At 37.9% G+C, this 17,279-nt stretch overlaps 1 protein-coding gene across 2 annotated transcripts in view; it reads right to left on the bottom strand.

Annotated features, from left to right (window-relative positions):
• Positions 1 to 17,279, bottom strand: part of GNAO1 (G protein subunit alpha o1) — a 1,256,657-nt gene that overhangs the window by 1,202,596 nt on the left and 36,782 nt on the right. The gene's annotated exons all lie outside the window — the stretch shown is intronic.

The following is a 17,279-nucleotide window of genomic DNA, read 5'->3' as shown; positions in this document are numbered from 1 at the left end:
TGGATTAATCCCCAACTGGGAAAGTATTCAGTGGAAAACGCTATTATAATGGGAAAAAAACACAGAAAAGAAAGAGTTGATCTGTAGAATGTCCTGCTCCCTGGTACCCAGGTAGGAACAAATGGTCAGAGTAGAGTCATCGTTCAGGCAATTAATGGGTCAGCGCCCTGGCTGGGGAAGCTTGGTTCTCACCACAAAGGAGGAATGAATGGGCAAATTAAATGCAGGAAGGGGAAGCCATTAAGCTGATTGTGTCAGTGGGAAAAAATGTTAATGGCTTTTGCCATGTCTACATTTTTCAGAATTAAAAGTTTAAATGTTTTGAAATGATAACTAAGCTGTGCTTTATTTGCTCCAAATGAATGGATGAAGGAGACATCTTTGAAAAGTAAAGTTTTCCATTTTCATTTTGAGTAAGAATATAGCATGACTAGTTCTAAGTTCACATTTTTCTGTCTTCTGTGCCTCTGTAATAGTTACTAAGCTGAACTGGTTATTATATAATGACCCCCCATTAATATTCAAAATTCGAGTTATAGTAATGGAAAAAGGTCCGGTCACCCACACTTTTTCCATTACTATAACTCTTACAGCAATACTGTCTCGCTATGTTAAACGAGTTTAACATAGCGAGACAGCTTTAAAAAAAGCAACAGAGATTCTCCGTTTCTTTTTTTAAAGCTGTCTCACTATGTTAAACCCATTTAACATAGCGAGACAGTTTGTAAAAAGCAACAGAGATCTTGCTTTCTCCGTTGCTGTTTTCAAAACTGTCTCGCTATGTTAAATGGGTTTAACATAGAGAGACAGCTTTAAAATAAGCAACGGAGATTCTCTGTTGCTTTTTTTAAAGCTGTCTCGCTATGTTAAATCCATTTATATAGTGAAACAGTTTGTAAAAAGCAACGGAGATCTTGCTTTCTCCGTTGCTTTTTTTCAAAACTGTCTCGCTATGTTAAATGGGTTTAACATAGCGAGACAGCTTTAAAATAAGCAACGGAGATTTCCGTTGCTTATTTTAAAGATGTCTCGCTATGTTAAACCCATTTAACTTAGCAAAACAGTTTGTAAAAGGCAACGGAGATCTTGCTTTCTCCGTGGCTTTTGCCCACAGCTCTGATGTACTGCATAGGTGTACGCATGCGCAGTACATCAGAACTGCCGCAGAATACCAGACAGCTGCAGAAGGGCAGCAAGGAGGCATTATACAATGCCATTATTTAAGAAAAGTAATTTTGTTTTCTTAAATAATGTCATTAATATAATAATAACCACTTCTGGGTGTAGGTAATGCTGGATTTACCCACGGTTGGCTTTGTTTGGCCACTCGGGCTTCGCCCTCGTGACCAAACCATACCAACCGTGGGTAAATCCAGCATTACCCACACCCAGGCGTGGGTTATTGCTATAATACTGCTTACAATTTCTCCTCCCCTTTTTATGTTCACCTGTCACTTTGTAAGGTCATCCACACAGCCTGCACATTCCATATCACATTTCAGATTGGCTTAGAGAGGGGATCACCTGACTTCAGAATGTTCCTGAAAACGCTTCTGATTCATATATTCTTTGCTTTGTGCAGCTTGAGAATTTGCCACAGCTGACTCCAATCTAGCTGACTCATTCAAAGTAGTATCCTGAAGCTGATTTACTTTCTAATATTTTATTTTAGCCAATTTATATACGACGAATCTTGCTCTTGATTTTGCTGATCTCTGAGATTTTTCTCTTTAGTGGCAATCAGTATTTTCTCAAAAATAATTGCACATCTATGTGCAAAAAATGGGTGTGTTTTCAAGCTAGAAATCTGGATATACTATTACTTTTGCTAGATTTTTCTTCATTTTGCAGCATATCCTTGAATCAGCTACATATACTGAGTTACCACTTTTCTATTTACTTCAATACGTTCTTGATACTGACCAGATATGCTTTTCCCACGCATTGAATGTTGAAAGTATAGTAACACTATGACTTCTGCTATTCCTTTAGTAGCTCTAAAGCTCAAGATTATTTAGCATTGCATATTTTAAAACGTGCTCATTTGTTGTCTAATTTTTTTTAAGCTTTCTTAAATTTCATACATGAGACTAATTTGGCCTTGTCAGAAACTGAGAACTAATGACAGAATTGTTGATAGGAGCCAAAAACCAAAAAGGCTAAGCTTTACCTTTTGTGTTTGTGTGAGTGCTGGAGCAACACTTTACCTTTTGTGTTTGTGTGAGTGCTGGTTTGCAGTGAGTTTAGGAATCAGGCTGGATGGCAGAACCACTGCTATTAGGGGAGGTTTACATTTAGGCCTGGAGCAGTATGCGTGTGTGTGTGTGTGTGTGTGTGTGTGTGTGTGTGTGTGTGTGTGTGTGTGTGTCTATATGCATGCAGGTGCTCGAGTATGTATCTGTTAGGGACTTGGGGAAGGAATTGGTACAAGTACTAATGTAAACAAATTTATGCATACACTATGTATTTTGCTTTAATTCTGCTTTTTAGGTAGTTTCATTTAGCTTTATAGTTCTGGAACAGGTTTTGGTGGGTGGTTCTTTTATATTAGGGTTTGGATTTAATGTTTATTTTGTTCTGCAATTCTTTTTGTTATTTTAATATTTATTTTCACCTATCAGGGTCGCAGCTTTCCTAGGCAGTATGGGATCTCTTTCAGGTTTGGATACTATGATAATGTAACAGTTATTGTTAATACTGATATACACCATGCTTAAATGAGGTTTGGTAACAAACCAAGTGTTCCTGAAACCTCTTCAGAAGGGGTTAGGCTGATATATTAATGGGAGTTAAGTGGGTGGGGGAGGTGAAAGGGTTAAATGGAGGGAGGGATGATTGGGAGGAAATGAGATATGGGTGGGGAGGGGCTTAAGGGGTTTAGACAAGTGTAGCTGGGTAAGTAATCACATTTTGGTGTGAACGTGCTACCCTCCCTCCCTCCCACCCTTTTTTGTTGGCAGTTTGGTGGGGAGTTTGGAGGTTGGTTGGGGTAGGCGGAGAAGAGAGACAAGCTTGCCCTTTTCTGTTCCCCCTCCGGTGTGTGGAGGTTTATTCCAAGGATTTGTTGAAAGGAAATGAGCAGCTAGAGGAAGTTTGCTGAATAGGTAAGCAAACAGAGGTAAGAATGCTGCTTATTTGGTTGGTAACTTGGTCTATGAAGTGAGATGGTACGCTGCTTCATAAATAAAGTAAGCGAGCAAAGGTATGGACGCTACTTACTGGGCAGGATGAGCAGGTACGCTGTCCTGATTAACATTACAAGGATGTTTATGCTGTGTTTAGAATCAACTATACTATGTCCAGTTGTAAATAAAATCGGTAATCAAAGTTATGGAAGTTTAATAAAGGTCATCAAATGTCATTCGGTATGATGTGTTTATTGAAGGGGACTGGAACAACTGATGCTTAGGAGATCCACAGAATAGCATTGAGAAGTTGCGTCAAACTGAGATAGGTTACAGCTCTTGAAACATTATGAAAACAGTAATACAATGGGATATTCAGGCAGGCTGTTATCATATTTCACAGGATGCAGTTAGAGTGAGTACCTTCACTTGCTCAATGTTTTGATTAAAAAAATCTGTACAGTTGCCAAATGCTTTTAAAATGTTTTTAAGTCCAACAGCTTACTAAATGCATCATTTACAAAACAAGTGGGGATTAAACTTAATTTGTCTTTTTTTTTTTCAGGGAAGAGCATTGATCTCCATGGACCTTTTTCAGGATCAGTCCTGGAGTAGTGTCTGGTTAAGTGACTTGCTCAAAATCACACAGTTAGGAAATGGAGGCTGACAAAATCAAACTGAATCACTGGACAACAGGAAACAGCTTGTTAACAGCTCCTTAATCCTCTAGGCCAGTTTTTATTATCATGCCCCCTGTTCAAGGTTGCATTGCTGCAATGTTTCCATACATTGCAGAAGTTTATAAAATATAGTATTGCTTATGGTATAGCTGAACAAGAATTTATACAGTTGAAATGTATTGTAATATATTCTATAGGCTTCAGCATCAGTGAAAATGTATATTTTTTGTGTTTTGACTTAAGACTTACTCTCATTAGCCTAATGTAAACCAAGCAAAGCAACCATATATAAAGAAAAAAATGTGATTCATTTCCCGATTCATTTTTCAAAGTATAATATCTTAATGCTTTATTTCAAAATTTAATAAAGTTACATACTGTATTTGCATTCTGCTTCCGTCCCACTCTCACTAGAGAAATGCATTCAGTGTACTTTAGAGTACAAAATTTGTTTTTGATGTATGCATGTAGCATTGCCATAGATAAAATGGAACTTACTAAGTATATGTGTAAAATGTTACTTAAACCCATTTAGAAGTAATGACTATCACTGCTTATGTTTCAGTCACTATCACTTTGCTTGCTGCTTTTGCTGTAGGCTGTTGTTTAAAGCTGAACACAGCAAAAAATTCTACTCTACTAAAATGCTATAAAACATTTTCTAAATTAAATGTTTAGTGTTGTACACTATACCAAATAAATGTGAAATTTGTGTTTTCTGTACTGTAACATGTATTACAACAATAAATTGTTTTCATTAAAGTTTTACGACATACACACAGAAATGTATAATATGTTATTTCCATACTACAACAATGGTATAAGAACTGCTGTTATGTGTCTGGATGTTATTGTTTTATAATATATTATGATATACGACCCAGTGCTTACAACCAAAGTCATCTTTGACAAATTATCCATGAAAAGTAGCTTGCATTAAATTAATATTAATTCATTCCTGAGAAAATTTGTCATTTTAAAAATCATAGGATTATAAATTTAAACAGGCAGATTATATACAAAGTCACCTTTCAGGAAAAAGTTAAACTATTTTTGCAACTTTTTATGAAGTATGGTCATAAAAGGATCAAATTCCACAACAATTAATTAAACTGAGGACTAGATTCCAAAAGGTCAGAATACTGTAGCAGAGACATTCTGCTAAGAGGAGCCCACTGCCCCAGTATGCAAATGTCTATAAGCACACACAATTATATGTGATAGCTAATGCTTTAAAGTTGCTTTAAAGACCTATGTTGGCCAAAGGGAGCAAACTACAGATAGTGCAGACAGTATGGCCAGTACACCTTCAGTTCATTTAAGCATATTCATCTGACCAGCTATGCAGTTAGCAATTGTGCAAGCCAGGAGTACATATTTTGGTGGTACGTTTCATAGGTTCATAGGTTTTCAGGTAAATATAAGGCTATTAGTCTGTAGAATATTACAAGCCTAGCCAAAAAACATAGGTCATGATAAAACCTTGTACTTTCATCTGGGAGGTAAAGACCTTAACCATTAAGCCAAACCCTCTCCCCTTTTTCCCCTATAGGGTGACCATGGAAATGGGAATGTATAAGTAAGAGGGGGCCAAGCCCCTCACATGGGGGTGTAAGGTAGGATTGCCCCCTGAAAAACAAGAAAAATTGTTTTGTGCTTGTAATGTTTTCATGGTATCCTCTTCAGTGCTAAAATCTGGAAACTAACAGTTTTGTAACACAACCAAACATATGGAAACCTAGTACAGCCAGCTCCCCAGTCACAGACAATGCCATTGTCCCAAAATGCTGCATTACACTGTTGCGATTCACAAATACAACAATGAAGGGTAAATGCAGCACCCAAGATCCATGCTCAGCACTGAACATGAAGCACATTACATATTTTGATAATAGTTATTTCTGCTGGAAGACAGGTTACAGGTACACAAGTAATAAATTCAGCTGTGCATGTTACAGGCAACAATATCCCACAACTCCAGTCAACCCTACATGAATGCATAGACAGCTACACAACTAGAGATATTATTATGTTATATCCGACCGTCTCTTTCCTGGCATGTGATTTCTATGAGCCTTACTGATGCCTGGCCCAGTAAAGAAAGGTGCAGTGTTCTGTACAGTCTGTCCCACATGTGTATATCCTATGAAATGGACAGAGTACCTGGTATGTTCACCAGGTGAGAGTGTCTCTTGCATTAACTACCAGGATATACCACTGTGGTATCAGTGGGACATTCAGATAAATGTCATCTGTGAACAGTGATGGTATGAACCCCTGGTGTGGAGCATGAGACTTCATAACTACACATAGCCATAGTCTCTCAATTCTATTGCCTGCTTATTCACATAATGACTGATAATTTTCCTGAAAGTGTGTACATTATTTCCTGATCACGTGGATGTCTCTATGTACTTCATGTAACAAGTAGCTAGCAGTGCATGCCAAAATATACTGGCATAGACTACAATTTTTTATATTAGAAGCTTTCATGTGTTGGACACCACAGATTTTCATGGAATTAGGTTCAGGCAAGTGAAGGCTTATGCACAATGTCATTTGAACACACATCATTCAATAAGCCTTCTTTTGGAAATATTCCCAATCAGACATTATACAAACTCAGGGAAATATGTTGCCCAAAGCAGAGAGTGCTTTCATAATCTGACCCATGGAGAATATACCAAGGTTTGTGAATCCAGGATTAGCAAAGCTTTTCAATACTTTTCCAACATACTGGTAAAAAATAAAAAATAAAGGAACACAATTATATAATTTAATAAATGTGATTCAGACATTGGCCAAAATAAATTTTTATATCTTAAAATATAAAGCTACATTACATTTACAAAACTGAGTTTGAGGTGAAACTTATTTCTTCATCTTCTGGAAATAGAAACAAATATAACAAAACAGTGTTAAATGTGTTGCAAACTGCAAAGACATCACTTTATAGGTTCATTCCTCAAATTCATTGATTTCAGCTCTAGTATCTCTAAAAACTGTTTTCTAACCAAAAACTACCTTGCAGCATCCACAAGGAATTAAAATATATAATGATTGTGATTCACTATTACGCAGATACTAACGTATATAATGTGGATTCACATCATAAGAAGGAATACAACAAAACTAAAGCCACAAATATCAAACCAAAAGTAACTAATACCTCCCATATTCCTCTTACATTAATATACTAACGCCAAGATCATACAACCATGGAAAAAGGGAAATGCCCATGTGATTGTAACCGTATTCCAGCATCACATACGCAGCACTTTAAAGCAACCATGAAACCAGGCTTGCATCGAAGTTTAAACCACTAACATTATTCATCAACTAGAAACAGCAAAAAAGAAAATGTCTGTATACACAAACAGTAAATTTTAACCCTACAAAACTCTCAACAGAAAACATAAATCTCCACAAACATAGCCAACTTCATTAAAAGCATGTCCCAACATTTCTGCTTTGATTAATCTGGTTTCTAATTAAACCAGACTCACATAAACACTGTACACCCACATACTGTTATAAGACCAATGGTAATTCCAGGTATAAAACAAGAACCAAACTAAAATAAAAACACGTTAACAGCAAGACTAAATGAACACTGTAAAAGATGGCACTTTATAGTGCGATGTAATTTCTTGTAAACTAATTCTGATGAAGTCCTTTGTAAAGACAGAATGAAAGCACTAAGTCTGTGTTCAATAAAGATGCGGGGTTTAAGCTTGTGCCATCTCTGACGGTGTACGTTTTAGTTTATGTGTAAAACAGCACAAATTGACTGGATGAGTTAACATATTATCTGACAATGACAGCCTTTGTTGGATAAGAAAACATCACTACAGATATTGAATTCTCGAGGATAATACAATATCCGTCATAAAATAAAGGACACACATATTTTGGTAATGTTTACTGAGTTGTATTATTTTTCTTTTTAAAACTACTATAAAAGAAGACAGAAAACACAATTTATACACTCAAAATAGCAAATTCTGGGCTGTCAGTTCCACAGAGAACGACATAAACAGCTGCACTACAAAACTAGCCATTTTCAGCAAGAAGTTGCATCAAGACTGCACAATAGCTGTAAAGCAAAGTAGTACTGAACCTTCTTTATTGGAAAGAATTTTAGAGGATATGAATGCTCAAGTTCCTAGGTGTAGTATTTTGGTGACATTTTTTCTTTAAATAAGTTTCAATAGTAAGGCAGTTAAACAAGACTTCTGTACCAGACAAGCAAAAGTAGTTTTCTTCAAAGCTTCAAACATCATCTGCAATCTCTTCATTTTACAAGCATGGATAGTAATTTGTGTCATTCTTTTGGTTGCCAGTAACATTATAATGGGAGGGTGTCTGTTCAATGTTTAAGGACAGTAACTGCAATCCTTGGAATTGTGAAAAACAATGTGTGACTAGGAGAAAACACATTACTTGTAACACTGCAGCATCTCAGAGTTTGCCCCCAACTCCAAAGTACAGTGGTCTCTTAATTAGCATGTACATACCTCTCAACCACAATAATTCTGGGCACAAACAAAAATAATGGGAGAACAAAGGCCTACAATCGCGGTCGGATTTTAAATGTTGTTCTTATAAGGAAGCTGCTAGAACACTTGCATTTGCATTGGCATGCATTTTCTAAAGGATAATGAAACTCAAGTGTCTGTTATTATTTAGTGACTTTCAATTCTCAATGAATTTGTCAGAAAACCACACATTTTATAAGAGGAACAGACCAAAAATATCAGGCAAAATTCTGTGCATTCTGCAAAATTCTGAACAGTTGCGAGATCTGTAATAGGCTGTGGGGCAACTGAATTTTGGAATTTGCTGTTACTCTGCTGCACTGCAGTTTCTTTTTCAAGGTGACAAGACTCATATTATCACATTTCAAGCTTCTGACAGGAAGCACGTGGTAGTGTATTAATTGATGCTACACACAACAGTCAAATGACTTTCTGAAAGCAGAGACATCATACATTTTTCCTGAAGTGTCAACTGCAAACTGATGAAAATGTACTGAAAATGATAATGCATCAGTTCAACAATGCCAACACTGTCTGGCATACATCTCAACCTTTTAGTGCAATAAATCTGGACAAAGGCTAACATAATGGGGGTCAAAGTCCCAACAATGAGGACAGATTTTAAATATTGTTCTTATAAACTTAGAAAGTTGGTAAAATAACAGGCTATGCTTTAGCATGCATTTTATGATAGGTATGATGTTGGAATTTCAAATGTATGCCAGTATATAGTGATTTCAACACTCAGAGATTGCCAGAAAACCACAGATTTTGTGAAGAACAGACCAAAAATATGAGCAAAAATCTGGGCATCCTGTGGACATCTGGACAGTTGAGAGGTATGCTGCCTTGAGAGAACTCATAAAAGGGCATCTAACATGGAAGACTAAGGTCTTCTAAATGTCTCTACTTTGAAGCATATGGCAAAGGCCTTTAATTTTGCTTGTTAAGTGCTCTCCTCTGTCAGAACATTCACCAGAAGGCTTACCACCTGTCCCACTTTGCGAGGGACAGTCCCTCTTTGGGCAGTTGTGTCCTGCAAAAACATTGAACAAATGCCAAATGTTATAAGAAACAGAATAAGCAACTAAAATGCTACAAATATAAACTTTTATTTAGGCAAAAAAGTGAAGTTCCGTCCTTTGTACTGGCCATGGGTATGTTTTGCCCTGCAAAATCTGATGTTTGTACCACAGATGTCCCACTTTGGGCATTTGAAAAGGTGGCAACCCTATTCACCAGTTACCAGTAGGCTACAATGAGAAAAAGTGCTCAGTATGTCAACTTTGCATTCTATGAGCTGCAGGCTCAACAATTCTAATTTATCATTCAAAGAGGTCTATGAAAGGTAGCCCTCATGAATAATTAAGCAGGCCATCGGAGTGCTACACTAAGTTTTGGCTTTGAGCAGCACTGGCCTGTTGAGTTTGCCAGACTGGTGGCATGGACCACTAAGAAGGACATCATATGGCTAGATAAGTGCAATTGTTAAGAGGAGAGTGAGAAACGGACTGTGCTAAAACTCACTGCACTTACTCACCATACCTTTAGTAAGCATATACTAAATGTTTCTGTCCAGTATGTGCACAAAGAATGAACACTACATCCAAAGTATTAGTGTGCAGGATGTACACACACACCACAAATACTACAGCCAGAGTATCCATGTGCAGTATGTACGCACACACAACAAACACTACAGCCACAGTATAAGTCTGCAGTATGTGCACATAACACAAACACTACAGCCAGAGTATCAGTGTACAGGATGTGCACAAACCACAAATGCAACACTGAGAATATCAGTATGCATTATGTATACACACACACACGCACACACACACACACACACACACACACACACACACACACACACACACACACACACACACACCACACAAATACTACACCCAGGTATCAATTTTCAGTATGTATACGCACACACACACACACACACACATACATACACACACACACACACACACACACACACACACACATATATACACACACATATACACACACACACACACACACACACACACTACAAACACTACATCCTGAATATCAGTGTGCACGATATGCACAGACCATGAATACTCGTCCCAGAGTATCAGTGTGCAGTATATACACACACCACAAACACTACAGCCAGCATATCAGTCTGCAGTATGTACTCACACCACAAACAATGCAGCCAGAGTATCATTATGTAGTGGTAGGTCATGACTATAACTTGGGTGTAACACGAATACATTCATAAATTAAGTGTTTAGCACAAAGTTAGCACGTTTTGCAAATATCTAATGCTGAGTAACAAACTTCAGACTCTTGACTGTACCATTTATTTGAATTGTGACTGGTCACTTTCCTTTGTGCTTAGCCATATCTATCACTTGTGCCTATGCACGTGTTCTGTACCCCACCTTTAGCATTTAAGTTGACAGCACACTCTTTGTATCACAGAGTACTAGTGGTTCCTGCTGGGACTTATTTCACACTATGCCCTTTCTATATTGCTGCCTGGAAATAATTTGTATACTAAAACAAACCTCAATGTATGCAAGTGGTACATGTTGGTCTGTTCTTATTAAAGACAGCAACACAGTTAACCAGTTATCTGAGTACAGTCTAACTATATAATGATACACATCCAAGGAACACAGTTTATAGCTACATTTGTGATTTTACTGCATTTGTTTTACAGCTAGGTATATGATTTTCTATTACTGTGGGCTTCTCAACACCCTAGGAAATACCTGTTATCTGCAGCTATAATAGGTAAACAACTTAGTTATTGTACAGGTGTCATGTATCACCATTCAATTTATAGTCAAGTGGAAATAGATAAACAGAAGTGTAAACTATTTGGTTATTCTGACTGTATCATTTTCTCGTTTTGCAACTAGCTGTGACTTTTTCACATACATTTGTATTTTTGATCTGTATTATAGATAAGTGAATGCAGCAGTGGTGGTACTGCAGTAGCGTTGTCACCTCACAGTTAGACGTTGCCCGTTCGATTCCCAGTTAGAGCGTCTTCTGTGTGGCGACATGCGTGAGTGGGCGTTCCTTCGTTGAAGGTTGTGCGTTAGGCCCGGCAAGCCAGCACGTAAAACTCTACTGCCAATCATTAGCAGACCAGAGTTCCACTGTGGCGACCCCTAACCGGGAAAAGCTGAAAGAACACAAACATTATAGATAAGTGAATGTGCCTTTGTCCTGGGTTACTGCTCAAAAAGGACATCAGGCCACCCACTTTCCAGTTAATAAATACAAAAGAAACAAAATACGATACCTTATGAAAGGCAAAACTGGTACTTAATATTCAGCAAAAGCCAAATGATGCTGCTCAGCCATACATAAAGAACAATGATTATATACAGTCTGTATATTCACAGCATATGTAACTGTAGAACTGAAGCCATATCCTTTACATAGCTTGGTGTTGGTCTTGATCTAGTACTCCGTCTTTTGAACTGCCTCAGAAGTGATGTTTTCTTTACTAGAATCAAGACCCCACACCTTGTAAGTCTTAATCTCAAAAGTAGCAGCCTGCATTTCAGCAGCAAAAGTATCATACCCACCACTTGACTGAAAAATATGGATATAAATGATGCTGAAATATTAAGAATGTCTTATAAAAATGCATTACTTCAAAACACAAATATTATTGTAAATCATATTTTATTCATATCACTTCTTGGTCATCAGCCCTGTAAACAGCTTCACCTTAACCACCTGGCAATGTCATAGGTTCATAGGTGTATACTAAGCTAATGACCACCAGGGCCCATGTAAGCCAAGCTGTGCAATCCAAATGTGACCCACAAATTTGACTTATATAGGGGTAATTTACTGAATGCCTCTGTTCATCAGAGACAGGCGCCAGACCAGGGGTGAATTTCTGATTAACCATTTATTGGTCCAAACTGTGCCTAAATATGGTTAGGGAAGAACTTTGCTTCACATGGATGGGAAGCCTATTCCAGAGAATGGAAATTCTCTGAGAAACATATCTGTCTCTATAACATGTCCTATTTGTGTTGCAAGCAAAACTTATGTCTTTTGATCTAACAGTTTGGATGTTGTTTGTTTTGCAGATATGTAAAAGGTTCAGCAAAACAAGGTCCAGGGATGCAATGCATGTCAGTTGAAGATCATCTCTCAGAAGTCTGTATGATACAGAGTTAAGAGACGGGGCTTTGAGGCAATTAATGCAAGACATTGTGCCTACTCACTATATTCTTTTTGTAAGAAACCTTTGTGGATGTTCCAGTTGCTGTATATTTCTAGTCAGATACATACTGAAGGGGGTATTATACTCTATGATGGGCTTAATGATGACCAAGTACAGTGGTATGATAACCTCTCTGGAACTAGATGCCATGCCCTTATTTATAAGATGAGCAACACGGAAGGATTTTCTTACTACCTTGGTCAAAGGCTAGGTTACTATCCACATGAGTTCCCAGATCCCTGACTACTGAAGCAACATTTAGGGGTGTTTTATTGATTACATCACTACCTGGAATGGCCAACATCCCAAAATGCACTATAATGCATTTCATGGCATTGGGTTTTAAGCCATGGCTTTGGCACCAGGCATTTGTCTGTGCTAAACCTTATTTTGTGGGGATACAATGACTGATCCCAGTTTGCAATCATCTGGGAACTTGATTAAGCAGAGGCCTTTGACATTGGCTTTGACCTCCAAGAAGTAGATGTCAAAGAGGACCAGGCCCAGCAAACAGTCCTGAGGGACTCCACTGGTGGCAGGCTTCTTTGTAAAGGTGGCCTCACTGATCTTAACCTCTTGAGTCATAGCCAAGATCCAGCTATCTATCCAGCATGTTATAAAGAGGTTTATGCCTGGTTCCATAAGTTTGTCAACAATGCCTGAGTGAGGTATTGTACCAAATGCTTTAACCGGATCTAGGTAAATAGTATGCACCACTTTCCCCTCTTCAATCACCGTAGTGACTTTTCAAATTTAATATAATTTGAACGAAAGCACCCAATATAATTTGAACGAAAGCACTTACATTTTTACAGTTTTCATATTTTTAAACATTGAGGATTGTGCGACTTAAAAAGTCTTAAAAGTTTTGATTTATTTGGCAGTGGCACATTTTATTCACAGAACTGTGTCTAGCAGTGCCACCTTTCTTTTTCATTAGTTAGACTTTTCAAAGTTGTCCGCCAGGTTCAGTAAGCATGACCTTCCTTTGACAAAGCCAGACTGGGATGGAGCCAGTGCCTGGAGGTCTCCTATGTCCTTGTTGATAATTTCCATGTTAATTCTTTCCATGGCTTTGCATGCAAGACTATTCAGACTATTCAGACTAATAGGTCTGTAGTTTCCAGTATCTGTTGAAGGTTCTTCCATATAAGGGGGGATGAACATCGCAGTCCTCCATTCTCATGGCACAAAGCCTGTTTTAAGACTATAGTTGAATACTGATTCCAAGGATGCTGATAAGTCAAATTTAGACTGTTTAAGAGGCATCCTGGGATGTTTTGGGGGTGCATTAAGGCTGTTTTCCTGACTTTAGTGAGCAAAGCCAGGACATACTCCCTAGTTATAGTTGAAGGGGTTTTGTTTGAGTGTATTGCTCAAGAGATGGTGGAGAGTGAGAAGGAGGGTAACGTTTGAACTGAATTTGTCCGCTAACAGGTTCACCAGGCTCAGTGAATGTGGTACCATTAACCACCAGTTCAGCACACAACTATGCGCTGCCCTTGAGGTTTGTCACATAGCTGAAGAAGGTCTTACTGTTATCTTTCACTTGACTATCTCAACCTGAAAATTGGCTTTGTTTGACCTAATTAGCCTTCTTATTTGCCTATGTAGTTTGACAAGAGAGTTTTTATCTTTATGGGAACTACCCTTCTTGATTTTTGCCATATTTTTTTCCTTTTGATGCATATCCTGTTTAATCTGGGATGCCACCAGGCAGTTTGTTTCTGGGGTTGTTCTGGGCTTACTGCTGGTAGGTACAGCCACCTCTATGAAACCATCACTTAAAAGGTAGTTTGCCTTGGAATAGTTCCTAACTGTTACCGGTGTTACAACCAGGGATTTGAGACACTGGGGTGTGCAGTGTTCTCCCATATTTGTGAATATGAGGTCCAGTATGTTGGAACCTCTAGTGAGCGTATTCACTATTTCGTCAAGAGTGCTTCTATTTAGAAAGTCCAGGAATCTCTGCAGCTATAGATTTTGAGGTTGTGTGGGAATTACAGTCTACAGAGGGGTAATTAAAGTCTCTCATGAGTAGGGTGTTAGGTTGGATGGTAAGTGTCTCCAGTAGGCCCAAGTATGTTGAGACATGGAGCGTGACCTATTGCTGGCTAGGATATGGTACAAGTTTTTGTCTATGGTGATCTGCACATGGAGGAACTCTAGCATATCCTGTGTGACCAACCTAGCAGTTTGCTTATTCAAGAAACCTCCAACTTTAATCCTTGTCTGTGCAGCTACTGGTCTAAAAGTATGGAAACTGACACTAAAACCTTGCACTGTTGGGGTACTTTCTGCCACTGTAAACATGTATTGGTAAGTGCACAGATGCCAATATTCTTGAGTGTGAGGAGGGCTTGGAGGAAGTTTATTTTTTTTTTTATTTAGGTTCCTGGCATTAAGCAATGACACCTTGAGGTTCAGTTGACCTTCTTTTGCTATGCTGGTAGGCTTGTCAATCTGATATTGCCTAAAAAAGGTACTACGGGGATGGATAAAAGTTTAGGCAGTATTCGAAAGCAAGACTTTATCTTGTTGAAAAAGCCATAAAACTGGTATCAACCAGTGTATCAACTTATCAAAATAAGCAAAGAATATCGTATGTACTGTGGATATAAAAAGTTTATACATCCCTGTTAAAATGCCAGGTTTTTGTGATATAAAAAAAATGAGACCACAATTTCCCACCCTTAATGTGACCATTAACCTGTACAATTAAACTGAAAAACAAACAAATCTGTTAGGGGAAAAATATAAAAAATAAAAAACATACAATAAGCTGGTTCTTTAAGTGTGCACACCCTTAAACTAATACTTTGTTGAAGCACCTTTTGATTAAATTACAGCATTCAGTCTTCTTGGGTAAGAGTCTATCAGCATGGCACATCTTGACTTGCCAATATTTGCCCACTCTTCCTTACAAAAGCGATCCAAATCTGTCAGATTGTGAGGGCATCTCTTGTGCACAGCCCTTTTCAGGTCACCCCACAGATTTTCTATTGGATTTAGGTCTGGTCTCTGGCTGGGCCATTCCAAAACTTTAATTTTCTTTTGGTGAAGAAATTATTTTGTTGATTTGGATATATGCTTGGGGTCAATGTTGTGTTGAAAGGTGAAATTCTTCTTCATCTTCAGCCTTCTAGCAGACACCTGAAGGTTTTGGGCCAAAAGTGACTGATATTTGGAATTGTTCATAATTCCCTCCACCTTGACTAAAGCTCCAGTTCCAGCTGAAGAAAAGCAACCCTAAAACATGATACTGCCACTACCATACTTCACCATGGGGATGGTGTTCTTTTGGTGATGTAAAATGTTGTTTTTGCACCAAACGTACCTTCTGGAATTGTGGCCAAAAAGTTCAACCTTGGTCTCATCAGACCATAACACATTTTCTCACATCCTTTTGGGAGACAATGTATTGTTTTGCAATTTTTAGCCAGGCCTAGATGTTTTTCTGCATATTAAAAGGCTTCTGTCTTGCAACCCTTCCCCATAGCCCAGACATATGGAAAATACGGGAGATTGTTGTCACATGTAGTACACAACTAGTACTTGCCAGGAATTCCTGCAGCTCCTTCAGTGTTGCTGTAGGTCTCTTGGCAGCCTTCTTGACCAGTTTTCGTCTTGTATTTTCATCAATTTTGGAGGGACATCCAGTTCTTTGCAACATCACTGTTGTCCCATATTTTCTCCACTTTTTGATAACTGGCTTCACTGTGTTCCATGGTATATCCAATGCTGTGGAAATTTTTTTTGTACCCTTCTCCTGACTGATACCTTTCAACAATGAGATCCCTTTGATGCTTTGTAAACTCCTTGCGAACCATGGCTTTTGCTGTAAGAGACAACTGAGTAAATGTCAGGAAAATCCTAGTAGGACAGCTGAACTTTATTTGGAGTTAATCAGAGTCTCTTTAATTGATGGCAGGTGTGTACCCAAGAAGACTGAATGCTTAAATTAAATCAAAAGGTGCTTCAACAAAGTATTAGTTTAAGGGTGTGCACACTTATGAAACCAGCTTATTGTACGTTTTTTATTTTTTATATATTTTCCCCTAACAGATTTGTTTTTTTTAATTGAATTGTGCAGGCTATAGGTCATATTAAAGGTGGAAAGATTTTGAAATGATTTATTGTGGTCTAATTTTTTATATCACAAAAACCTGGCATTTTAACAGGGGCATGTAAACTTTTTATATCCACTGTATCTTTGCCAGTCTTGCTCTACCATTATGAATAATCTTTTGTCTGGTAATTATATACCCTGATGGAAATAAAACCACTTAGACTTTATCAAATATGTGTTGATCACCTCCTACTTACTAGTACAGGAAAGAACTACAATGGTATTTACATGTTTTTGTCAGTAAGCAATATTTACCCAAAGCCTACTATAATTTTTCAGTAACATACCATCCTCCACCACCATACAACTTCAACCGTGATCTGCTTTCTTGAACCTACACTTCATTTCCAACACCTTTCTTGGTCATGTGCCCACAGTTAAATATACATATATAAACATGGTGTTCACTTTCTAAAAACTACAGCCACCAAGTTATACAACCCTGTCTCTGTAAACTTTGAAATAACAAGACAGAAAAGACATCCTGACTGGACTACTTGTAGCATCTTTCCTCTAGTCATGCTAAGGAATACATTCGGACCACATGAACAGGTTGAAGTAATTCTG

The sequence above is a fragment of the Protopterus annectens genome, chromosome 8.part0 (assembly GCF_019279795.1).
Source record: "Protopterus annectens isolate FY-2018-M chromosome 8.part0, PAN1.0, whole genome shotgun sequence".
Classification (NCBI taxonomy): domain Eukaryota; kingdom Metazoa; phylum Chordata; order Ceratodontiformes; family Protopteridae; genus Protopterus; species Protopterus annectens.
The sequence above is the reverse complement of the archived record's forward strand: the minus strand, read 5'-3'. Positions and strand labels throughout refer to the sequence as shown.